At 39.7% G+C, this 12,556-nt stretch overlaps 1 long non-coding RNA gene across 1 annotated transcript in view; it reads left to right on the plus strand.

The window, feature by feature from the left end:
• The window catches only part of LOC140632964 (uncharacterized), a 72,068-nt gene extending 70,071 nt beyond the window's left edge, over positions 1–1,997 (plus strand). Inside the window, exon 3 of the long non-coding RNA XR_012030604.1 lies at positions 1,774–1,997. This is a non-coding gene — a long non-coding RNA (uncharacterized lncRNA). The remainder of the gene's footprint in view (positions 1–1,773) is intronic.
• Positions 1,998–12,556: the final 10,559 nt, after the last annotated feature.

Raw genomic sequence — 12,556 nt, forward strand, 5'->3', positions numbered from 1 at the left:
TGGTGGCAGACTGGATGCTAGCTCCCTCAAGTATAAAGATTTGAAGAGAGGGAACATAAATGGGAACCAAGATGGAAAGTCATGTGGAGTTGGCCTGCTTTAGAGGAACATGACCAGCTAAAAAACAGCTCCCAGAGAGGGAGCCAGTGGAGCCAATACCCTGATCCACACTTGTCCCTCTGTCCTCTGCAGAGATGACCAGGGGCTGAAGCCCAGGGTAAGACAGGCATACAGCCCTTTATACTGAGCCTTGAGTGGGGCAAAGCAGGGTGGAGAGTGGATTTAGAGGGGCAAACACAAAGTGCCCAGCATGGGCTTCAATCTTTGTGCATGACCTATGTAATGAGGTTCAACGTGATCTGAACACTGCCCACCTGTCTTACATCTGCTGCAGTCACACTCCTAGAAAATGGGAGTATTAGGAGATAACAGTGGCCAATTTATAACCACTAATCATATGAGAATCAAATGAGTGAACCTGTGTAGAGCATTCAGTTTGCTTACTGCTTGGCAACAGTAAGCCCTCAAAAATATTAAGAGAAAGCCTTCTGGACATAGTTCTTTCTCTCTCTCTCTGAATGTTTTATTCTTCTCAGGTACTCTGGGAACCAGGTTTTTTTTTTTTTTTCTTTTGTTATGTTTTGCTTTGGTAGTCCGAAAGAGTAGGTGTTCAATAAATACTTGTTCAGTGAATTTCCTCTCACCATCTGTGCTAGGTGTCTTAACCTACGTCATCTCAATGATTACAACCTTAATATAGGTAAATATACTCATTTTACAGATGAGGTTATATGAGGCTCAGCAATCCTTCAATTTGCCCAAAGCAGACCAGAGACTCGGGTCTAAAATCCGCGTTCTTTGCCCTGTACCAGTAGCCTCACGCAAGAAGGGTTTCTGTGTAGAATGAACACCGGCTGATGAAGTGTCATCCTGACATTTTCTCCACTGTGAATCCCCAAAAATGGGTCTCTCCTCACCAGGAACCAGGTGACCTATGACTTCTATCTGCCAGTAGGCTTTTGGGTCATAGATTCTCTGCCTGAACAATCTTCGTGTCCCCACGGAACGCTCCATTTCTTGGGTGATAATCAACATCCGTTGACTTAATTAATATGCTAATCAATAGGCTGTCTTCTGTTCTTCGGGACCCTACTTCCAATGTGCTTCATTTCCCTGTGGGGTTGGGATGCTTCTCCTCCAACTCATAGTCTAGAAGGGCTCTCTGCCTAACTTTCATTAGCAATTTCATTGTGCCAGGCTTTGTTCTAGGTGCTTTACACGTAACAACCATTTACTCGTCATGACAGATGTATGGGATAGGAATTATCCTTATTGCTATTTTAAGTTTCAGGGAAACTGAAGTTCAGAAGAGTTTGGTGACCTTGTTCAAGGTCGCACAGCTAGAGAGAAGGCCAGAATTTTGAATCCAGGCAGCCTGATCCAGAACCTATACCTTTATATGTTACTGATGAAGAGCTTATAATTTTCCAATTGACCACCCTGCCCTTTTCTGTTCTTTCCACCTCTTGTAGTTCTGTGGCCTTCAGCATTTTCCTGCTCACTGTTAGCCTAAGGGGCACCTTCACATTGTCTCTGCTGTTCCAAGTGACAGTTACGAGCAAAGCAAAGTGAAAGCTCCTTGCCAGAATCTTTGTTGCCCTCCTGCTTGACATAGACGAGTCTCACTTACTTATCTTTGTCAAGCACCTTTAGAGATGAAGCTGCTGAAAGGGAGTTCAGTTCTGTGTTTTATTTTTTATTTTTTCCCCACAGAACTCATGTGGCCTGGATGCTCCTAGTGAAAAACCAAAACCCAAAACTTCGTGGCAAAGAGCTATTGATTAAAGAAGACTGAAGAGAGAGATAGAAAGCAAGCAGCACAAAAGCTAGAGTAGTCTGCAAATCTTTGCTGGGCACAATGTTAATTTTACTGAAACAATTGCTGTACCAGTAACTTAATGTAACCAAAATAGTAATAAACTCAATTTTAAATTCAAGACATGTATGTTCCTTTAAAATTTAATAATTAGTATTTGCCCATCCTACACATTTCCCCTTTTAATTCTTGCACTGAATTTATACATTTTTTAAAAGATTTTATTTATTTATTCATGAGAGAGGCAGAAACATAGGCAGAGGGAGAAGCAGGCTTCCCTTGGGGAGCCTGATTTGAGACTTGATCCCAGGACCCTGGGATCGTGCCCTGAGCTGAAGGCAGACGCTCAACCACTGAGCCACCCAGGTACCCAATATACATTTTTTTAAGATTTCTTTTTTTTTTATTTATTTTTTATTGGTGTTCAATTTACCAACATACAGAATAACCCCCAGTGCCTGTCACCCATTCACTCCCACCCCCCACCCTCCTCCCCTTCTACCACCCCTAGTTCATTTCCCAGAGTTAGCAGTCTTTACGTTCTGTCTCACTTTCTGATATTTCCCACACACTTCTTCTCCCTTCCCTTATATTCCCTTTCACTATTATTTATATTCCCCAAATGAATGAGACCATATAATGTTTGTCCTTCTACGACTGACTTACTTCACTCAGCTAAGATTTCTTTTTAAAGTAATCTCTAGGGCAGCCCGGGTGGCTCAGCGGTTTAGCACCACCTTCAGCCCAGGGCCTGATCCTGGAGACCAGGGATCAAGTCTCATGTCAGGCTCCCTGCATGGAGCCTGCTTCTCCCTCTGCCTGTGTCTTTGCCTCTCTCTCTCCCTCTCTCTCTCTCTCTCTCTCTCTCATGAATAAATAAATTCAAAAAATCTTAAAAAAAAAAGATTAAAAAAAAATAATCTCTACACCCATCGAGGGGTTCAAACTCACAACCCTGAGATTAAGAGTTGCATGCCAGCCAGGTAACTCTCATTGAATTTACCTTATAAAATAAACACAGTTAATATAAATTTGATACTTTGTGTTGTCTGTGTGAACAGCCAGAAATTTATAAGAAGATAGTAGTTATTTAATAGGAAACCCTTTTCCAGATTGTGTTTCTTAGAAATAGATTCTGACAGAAGTTAGCCTGTAACTTCATTAGGAATGCTCTTAAAAACAACACCTGAGGAGAGGAGGGTGGAAAGCAGGATTAATGTCAAGCTGAGAGGCGGGCCTAACAAAGGACTCAGGTAGCCCTATGAGGCTGTCCTGCAGACTGAGGACCCTTCAGAATTGTCCTGAGTGGAAGAGAAGGACCGGGGCTTTTATAGTCCCACCCTCATTTGTCAGTCATTGGCTGCAGGCCAGCCCTGAAAAAACAATGATCTCAGGTAAGGCATTTTCTTGGAACCCAGGCAATCACTAGAGAGCTGACACCTGAGGGTTGACTCCTCCTGGCAGTTGAGGGGATCAGGTCTTCCTTCCTGAAAGGGGTTCTAGGTGGTGTGTGACATTGTCCAGCACAGAAACTAGTTAAATGTTGTAACTCACTGTCTGGTTTTCAGACTCTAAGAAAAGTCACATCACTATATCTCCTAAGTAACAGCACATCTCCCCACTCAAATGCAGTCAGTTGTCTCTTTTTCAGCTCTAGGCTGAGACCATGGCAGAAGCAAAGATCCTAAGAGGCTCCATGAAGCAGAGGGAAACATATTCACAATTAAATGTAGTACAAGAGCACTCTATGAGGCGCCACAGCACAGGCAAAGCAATGTGCTTCTGAGAACAGAAGGGGAAAGATGGATTCTGACTAAAATTCTGACTAGAATTCCAGGCGAAGGAGCCAAGTAAGCAAAGCATAAGGGGAATACAAGGGCACAGAAAGGGATGGATTATAGTTTGGCACTTCTGGCTCTGTCATCAAAGAACATGGAGGATTTGAGTTCAGTTAGAATGTGGTGGACTGAAGTGGAGAGGTTATAAGACAGAACATAGGCCTGATTACAGAAATTCTAGCTCCCTATGACTGTGTAACAGGCATGAATTTCAGTCCAGAGACTCACACCTAAAAGATATACTGCAACCAACTACTACTTCTTATGAATGAGTTTAATTATTTCTTCAAGTCCCAGCCTGCTGGGCTGATAAGAAATGAACCTCAGTCACTCCCCAAGTTTCACCTCAGGATATGCCGAAAAGGAGGCTCTAATACAAAGAAGCAGGGGTCGGATAGGATTTTCTAGTCGTGGCCATCTCTGCACAGAGGTCATGGTGGAGTTATCTCTTGTTTCCATCCATGTAACTCATTTCAGTCCAGTGGCTCTGTGCAATATGTCATACTCAAGACACGGGCCTTTGCAGATGTTTTTATTTTGGTCCACATACAGGCACTCAGACATGTGAATTAATTACAACACATACCAATCAGGAGATTTATCCTACAACATCCAGATTTATTAGTTTTTTAAGTTGAGAGATATGGTAACTCTAGGTCTACATTCTCATCTGACAACTCTAGGCCAGAACTAAGAAACCTACCTGGCTCTGAACGTACTTGAATTTGGAATCCCTGCCCTACATGCTCCATGCAGTTATTCCTCTTGGAAGGCTTGCTGCATTAAAAAAAATTTTTTTAAGGTTTTATTTATTTATTCATGAGACACACACACACACACACACACACACACACACAGGCAGAGACACAGGCAGAGGGAGAAGCAGGCTCCCTGCAGGGGATCCCGATGTGGGACTCAATCCCGGGACCGTGGAATCATGCCCTGAGCCAAAGGCAGACGCTCAACTGCTGAGCCACCCAGGGATCCCATTTTTTGACTACTATCTAGGAGCACCATGAGGTTCTCTGCTGCTCCAAAATACCAGAGTTCTTCTATGGGATTGATAGAACTCTTGGGGGAGATAAAGATAGGAAATCTGACAAGCTTATGTTTTTTGCACTGTTGCAGAGGCAAAAAGCCAGCTACCTGCTTGAATGAGGGAAGAATGAGCAGAAAAGATTAGAAATTTGAAATTAATATCTCAAAATAACATTGGCTGCATATATTAAAGAATTTGGATATTTTTCTCTTGGAGATAACAGTTTCTGCTTATGATGTGCACTCTCCCAACTCGTTTTGGATGATAAAAATATTTAAAACTGCTTAGATGACCCTGATTTTGTTGGCAGCATCAAATCCCCATAGTCAGAGGCCAGTGTAGTGTATGCCTCCTGGGCTGCTTCAGGCCTCATCAGGGTGCTGACCTCAGCCACATCAATGTCATACAGCTTTTTCAAAGAGTGCTTCAACTGAGGATTGTTGGCTTTGGCAACTATAGTAAAAACTAATGTGCTGTTTTCTATCTTCTTTACAAGGAGAACTTGATGATGGCATTGTGGTCTAATTTATTCTTTGGTCCTTGGGTTTCCTTTGGAGTCACAGTGCATGATACCATGGGAAGGCAGGTAACAATTGGGCCTTTTGGGAGCTGTGGCTGCCAAAAAGCCTTCAATCTTGCTTTGATATCATGAGGAGCATGGTCTCCTTTGCCTAAGATGTCATCTCTATATAAATGTCATAACTAATTTTAATTTCCACTTATGGGCACCTGGGTGGCTCAGTTGGTTAAGTGACTGCCTTTGGCTCAGGTCATGATCCCAGGGTCCTGGGATTGAGTCCAGCTTCGGGCTCCCTGCTCAGGCTCAGCAGGGAGTCTGCTTCTCCTTCTCCCTCTGTCCCTCCCCTCTGCTCATGCTCTTCTCTCTCAAATAAGTAAATAAAATCCTTTTAAAAAATGTCCATGTATGATGACTGATGATCCTTGCTATGGTTATAAGAAATGCCCAGTGAGGGACCCCTGGGTGGTGCCTTCAGTTAAGCGTTCAATACTAGGTTTTGGCTCAGGTCAGGATCTTAGAGTCTTGAGATCAAGCCCAGTGTCGGGCTCTGAACTCAGCAAGGAATCTGCTAAAGTTTCTCTCTCCCCTCTCCTTCTGCCCCTCCCCACACTTGCTCTCTTTCTCTCTCTCTCTCTCAAATAAATAAATATAAGAGAGAAAGAAAAAGAAAGAAAGAAGGAAAGAAAGAAAGAAAGAAAGAAAGAAAGAAAGAAAGAAAGGAAGGAAGGAAGAAAGAAGAAAGAAGAAAAGAAAGAAGAAAGAAAGAAAGAAAGAAAGAAAGAAAGAAAGAAAGAAAGAAGAAAGAAAGAAAGAAAGAAAGAAAGAAAGAAAGAAAGAAAGAAAGAAAGAAAGAAAGAAAGGCCTAGTGAGACAGAGATGAGCTGTGTGAAGGGTGAGAGAAAATAGCAGAACTCTGCTGTGTTTACCACAATCTAAAGTTGAGTCTTCAAGTTAAAAAACTCTACCTTTTTTTTTTATATACTAACCCAGAGAATCAGCTTCTCATTGTTCAGGAAATCAACAGAAAGCTGAAACCAATGTCTCAAAGGTATTAATTTATAATGAAAAACACAACTGCTGAATGAAGAAGCCATTAATACTGCCTGGTCAGAGCACTCTGTATCTTGAAAAAAATATATACATGGGTAAAATCTGAAAGTAACTGGGTAATGTGGGATCGGAACAGGGGAAATTAGATGGTTTTAATATCTACTGTCATCAAAATGACAGACATACCTGTCTATGTAAGAAAGATATCCAGATATAAGAAAGACAGACTCACCTGTATATGAAAGACAAGTCCACCTGTCTACACTATGGGGTTCCTCTCTGTGGCTAGCTAGTGTGCCTTCTTTGCTGCTGAGATAGGGAAACAAGGTGCCAACTTTGGTCCATGGGAATGCAGAATAATGTCCTTCCAATGATGTCCACATCCTAATCCCTGGAACCTGTAAATATGCTATCCTCTGTGGAAAGGGGGAATTAAAAATAACAGATAGAATTCAGTTGCTAACCAACTGACCTAAAAATAGATTATCCTAGATTATCTCAGGGGGCCCCATGTTGTTGTAATATACCACATTTTGTTTATCCATTCACCTGATGATGGACAGTTGGTTTTAACAACCTTTTGGCTATTGTGAATAATGCTGCCATGAACATGTATGTACAAATATCTTTCAAGTTCCTGCTTTCAATTCTTTTGGGTATATACTCAGAAATAGAGTCATATGGTAATTCTATTTAAAATTTTTTTATGAACTACCACATTATTTTCCATAGTGGCTACACTACATTCCCACCAACAGTGCACAAAAATTCCAATTTCTCTACATCCTCACCAACAGATGTTTTCTGCTTTTTAGATAGTAGCCATCTTAATGGGTGTAAAACGATATGTCAATGTGGTTTTGGTTTGCATTTTCCTACTGATTAGTGATGTTAAGCATCTTTTCAGGTGCTTGTTGGCCATTTGTAGAACTTTGGAGAAATGTCTGTTCAAGTTCTTTACTCATTTTTAAATCATTTTTATTCGTTTTTTGTTGTTATTGTTGAGTTGTAGAAAAATTTTTTATATATTCTGATAATAGTCTCTTACAGGATCTATGATTTATAAATGTTTTAACCCACCCATAGGTTACTGGGGGGGGGGTTGTTTTTTTGTTTTAAAGTTCAGCTTGATAGACATATCATCTGCCTGTTCCTTTGGGCATTTGAATTTCTGACCCTTAGCTGATAGTCTTAGATGCAACATTTAACATGCCTCCCTGAAGTTTAAACAAAACTCCTTAATTAAATTTTGGATATTTTCCACATTCTTCAGTTAGTATTTAAAGACTCTTTTGTTGCATCATTTGTACAAGTGGCTGAACTCATCTGTTGTATTTTGAATCCACCTAATTTCATTTCTCATTAACTTTAATTTGGGAAGTATCTTGCTATGCTCCCTATGCATATGTGATTTTAGCTTTACTGATCTTATTCCACCAGTTTTGTTTATAGTTGAACTTTGAACAACATGGATTTGAACTGCACTAGTTCACTTACACAGGGATTTTTTTCCATAAATACAGTACAGTACTGTAAATATATTTTCTCTTCTTTCTGATTTTCTTAGTAGTATTTTCTTTTCTCTAGCGTACTTTATTGTAAAATACAATATATAATACATATAACATATAACCAACGATGTCATCAGTAAGGCTTCTGGTCAACAATAGGTTATCATTAAGTTTTGGGGAAGTCAGAATTATACGTGGATTTTTATTTTTTTTTTTATTTTATTTTATTTTTTTTAATTTTTATTTATTTATGATAGTCACACAGAGAGAGCGAGAGAGGCAGAGACACAGGCAGAGGGAGAAACAGGCTCCACGCACCGGGAGCCCGACGTGGGACTCGATCCCGGGTCTCCAGGATCGCGCCCTGGGCCAAAGGCAGGCGCTAAACCGCTGCGCCACCCAGGGATCCCTATACGTGGATTTTTAATTGCACAGGGTGGATAAAGGAGTATTGGTGCCTTTAACCTCTGCGTTGTTCATGGTCAACTGTATTTTTTCTAGTTTTTAGCCACAATACTTTCATTTTAATCTTTGTCTCCTAAAAGAAAAAGAAATAATTTTCAAGTCTGCAATGTCAATAATACCCGAAAACTGCTTGGTTAAATTTATCACTTTTCCATATTTTAAAATTATAAGCAGGTACTTCTTTTGGAAGCAAACTTAACTGCACAGTGGGAAACAGAGTTCTTGATGCTATCATTTCTCCTTTGAAGAAATGTTTCTATGATATCTGTTTGTGGAAGGCACAAATACAACTCATATAGCACCTAGCCAAAAAGATACAGATTTTAAGAAAAACAGGGGAGAGGGAAGCAAAAACAATTTAAAAAACCAGTAAACAATGGACATTAAGGAGGGCTCCAGATGCAATGAGCACTGGATATTATATAAGACTGATGAATCACTGAATACTACCTCTGAAGCTAATAATACACCATATGTTAATTAATTTAAATTTTAAAAAGAAAAAAACAGTAAACAAAGTAACAAAATTAAAAGAACATTTTTTTTTTAAGATTTTTATTTTTTTATTCATGAGAGACAGAGAGAGAGAGGCAGAGACACAGGCAGAGGGAGAAGCAGGCTCCACTCAAGGAGCCTGATGCGGGACTTGATCCCAGGACCATGGTATCATGCCCTGAGCCGAAGGCATGTGCTCAATTGCTGAGCCGCCCAGGCATCCCTAAAAGAACATTGTTTCTGGAGAGATGATAGATTTGGTTCTTTTAATCGTGATAACAAAATCATACGAACCTCTTCAGTTGCCAAAATCGGTCTACAGAACTAAATTCTATGTCTAGGACCTCAAAGAAGACCTATTTTTTTCCTTTGGAAAAGACCCTAAGAGCACTGGTTGTTATACTATATGTTGGCAAATCAAACTTCAATAAAAAATAAAATAAAATAAAAATAAACACTGTTTCCATGGGAAAAAAAATAAAGTAGAAAAGAAAAAAGAAAAGAAAAGACCCTAAGAAACACTCTGGATACCATCACATCATTATATTCCAGTTTGGATTAAAACATAGGCCTTGGGATCCCTGGGTGGCTCAGAGGTTTAGCGCCTGCCTTTGGCCCAGGGTGTGATCCTGGAGTCCTGGGATCAAGTCCTGCATCAGGCTCTCTGCATGGAGCTTGCTTCTCTCTCTGCCTGTGTCTTTGCCTCTCTCTCTCTCCCTCTCTCTCTCATGAATAAATAAATAAAATCTTTAAAAAACAAACAAAAAAATATAGGTCTTGAAGACTATAAAGATCTTACTTAAGCCTCCAGTAAATGTATGTTTTTATAATTTATTGACTCATTACCTTTTATATTAGACCTCAGTTGTAGAAAATTTAATTTATCATACCTCTCAATTCATTGCTTAATATTGAGACCAGCTATGGAATTCCAATTACTAGTTTATTTTAGTTTCTTTTAACCTCCATCCATAATCCCATTTTCCTTTTCCCTACTCTAATGTGTGTGCTATGTTACAAAACATGCTTATGTTCTTATAAAATATGTAGTTTTGTATTGCATGTCTATGTGTTTTAATCTACATAAATGATATGTTATGTATTGTGCTCTATACCTTACTTTCCTCCTCAGCATTGTTTTTTATAATCTACTCATATTACTGTGTGTGTGCATGTGTGTGTGTATATGTATATGTATATATGTATGTACAGGTATATGCATGTGCATATAATATGTATATATAATTGCTTCTACCTGCATAGCATTCTAGATCCACCATATTTTATGTACCCATCCCTAGCGTGCCTCTGGCTCACGATTACTAAACACTGCAGGGAACATCATTGTAGAACTCTCCTTCAGATCCACGCAAGAATTTCTCTGGTATCTGCATGACCCAAGCGCACCTGAGGCACACACTAACTCATTTTCACTGAATTCTCCCAGAGTGCTTTCCAGAATACCTTTATCCATTTATCCTACTTCCCCATATTCTTGCCAAACTGATGTGGATCATCCTTTCTAAATTTTCCCAATCTGATGGGTGTAAAGTTGTGTACCATTTTTGCTTTAATTTTGTAATCTATCTGCTTACTGGTGAGGTTGAGTATCTCTTCATTATTTTTTTTAAGATTTTATTTATTTATTCATGAGAGACACACAGAGAGAGAGAGAGAGGTAGAGACACAGGCAGAGGGAGAAGCAGGCTCCATGCAGGAAGCCCGATGTGGGACTCGATCCTGGGACTCCAGGATCATGCCCTGGGCCGAAAGCAGGCAGAGCCACCCAGGGATCCCCTCTCTTCATTATTTGTTAGTCCTCTGGTCTTCCCTTACTTCAAATTTCCTATTCATATCTTTTATTTAGTTTTCTATTCAGTTTCCAATTTTATTCCTAGTGATTTGCAAAAGCCCTTTGTATATTCTAGCTTAAATACCCTGTAAATTTGAGCCATTGCTAATATTTTCTCCTAGTCACCTGCCTCCTAAATTTGTACTTTATTGAACAGGGATCCTTAAATTTCATGCAGTCGCAATGGCATTTTTCATCTCATGTTTGTATTTTTGGGTCTTGCTTACCAAGCTTTCTGTCTGGTTCATAAAGATAGTCTGTATTTTCTATTACCTTAGTAGGCTATAAAATCCATTTTGAATCCCCTTTGCATATGGCACAATGCAGTATCCAACTTGATTTTTCCTATATGGTGAGCCAGTTTTCTCATGCTATCTAAGAAATAATCCTTTCTACATTGTTTTGCAGTGATGTCTTTATCAAATATCAAGTTTCCACATATTTTTAAGCTCCCTATTTTGTTCCATTTTCTGTTTCACTTCCTATATGGCTCTATACTATTTTTACTACTATGACTTTGGATAAACATGACTGATTTTATATTTGTCTTGTACTTGGTCATTTTTTTTTATTTTAAAGCTTTTTATTTATTTATTTGGACAAAAAGAGAGCACAAGTAGGGGAAGCAGCAGAGGGAGAGGGAAAGCAGGTTAGCAGGCTCCCTGCCAGGTAGGGAGCCCAATGCGGGGCTCAATCCCAAAACCCTGAAATCATGACCTGAGCCAAAGGAAGACACTTACCGACTGAGCCACCCAGGTGCCCCTGTACTCAGTTAATTTTTAAACAGATTTTCAGTGAAGTTATAATACCATTACATTTTCTTTTCCCTTGTTGCAATTGGTAAAATTTATCTTATTGGAAAGGGCACATAGTGATTAGTGTGACTCCCTTCATAATGATAGACAGCAATAACTTTTATTTAATCACATTTGTTTCCCCCAAGAATGGAAAAATTATTAATTACACCATGAATATCAGAGCGTATTCAAGTCCATATCTGCAGCTTAGCTAGGATGTTTACTTAAATCCTTTTCACATGGATTTTTCAAATTTGAGGGTTTCTTTCATACCCCTTCTTGAGGCCCCATATCATTTAGGAATATGGGTGAGCTTTATCAAGTCCCCTAGTAATTGCCTGGAATTACTTGATTATCTTGCTACCCCCATTTTGGTGGGGGGGGGGGCGGTGGAGGAGACTTGTTTCAAAGCTTCCACTGACTTGATTTATTTTGGATACAATTCTTAGCATGCCCAGTTTCCTACAAACTGAATTCCTCTAGGTTTCGGTTGCCAGACTAAAACTGCCATGTTATGCAGATACTTGCCCTCCAAATGTTTATCTCTTCCCTAGGATAGATGACTTCTTTACCATTTTTGTCTTATTCCAGGTAGCTTTCTGCTAAAACTCCCTCACTCTATCTGCTTTGTGCAAAGAGAGGTAGATAATGAAATTTACAACCAGTGTGTCCTTAGAAGGAAATTGGAGCATGGTAAATAAAGGGTTTTTTGTTCTGCTGAACCTTTGGGTGGGTTTGGATATGCAAAAGTAGGTCTGGACCTTAGCTTGGAAGTAGACTCCACTGAGAACTGCTATGCTCTGCATGAAGAACAGGAATTGGCATTGGAGGCTGTAGTCAAGGAAGGAGAGGGTGCTAATGACGTAAGAGACCCAGGAGAGAACAAGAAGAGAAACAATCTAGCTAGTGTATTGCTGAGCCCCTATATGGGTGGGAACTGAGGAGAACAATTTCGGGGAAAAGGACTTTTAAGAAGTGCCCAGTTTTTAGAATGCCTGACTGGCTCAGTTGGTGGAGCATGGGCCTCCTAATCTCATGGTTGTGAGTTTAAGCCTCACCTTGTTGGGCATAGAACTTATTTAAAAATAGTTAATTAATTAATTAATAGTTATT

The sequence above is a fragment of the Canis lupus genome, chromosome 5 (assembly GCF_048164855.1).
Source record: "Canis lupus baileyi chromosome 5, mCanLup2.hap1, whole genome shotgun sequence".
NCBI lineage: Eukaryota > Metazoa > Chordata > Mammalia > Carnivora > Canidae > Canis > Canis lupus.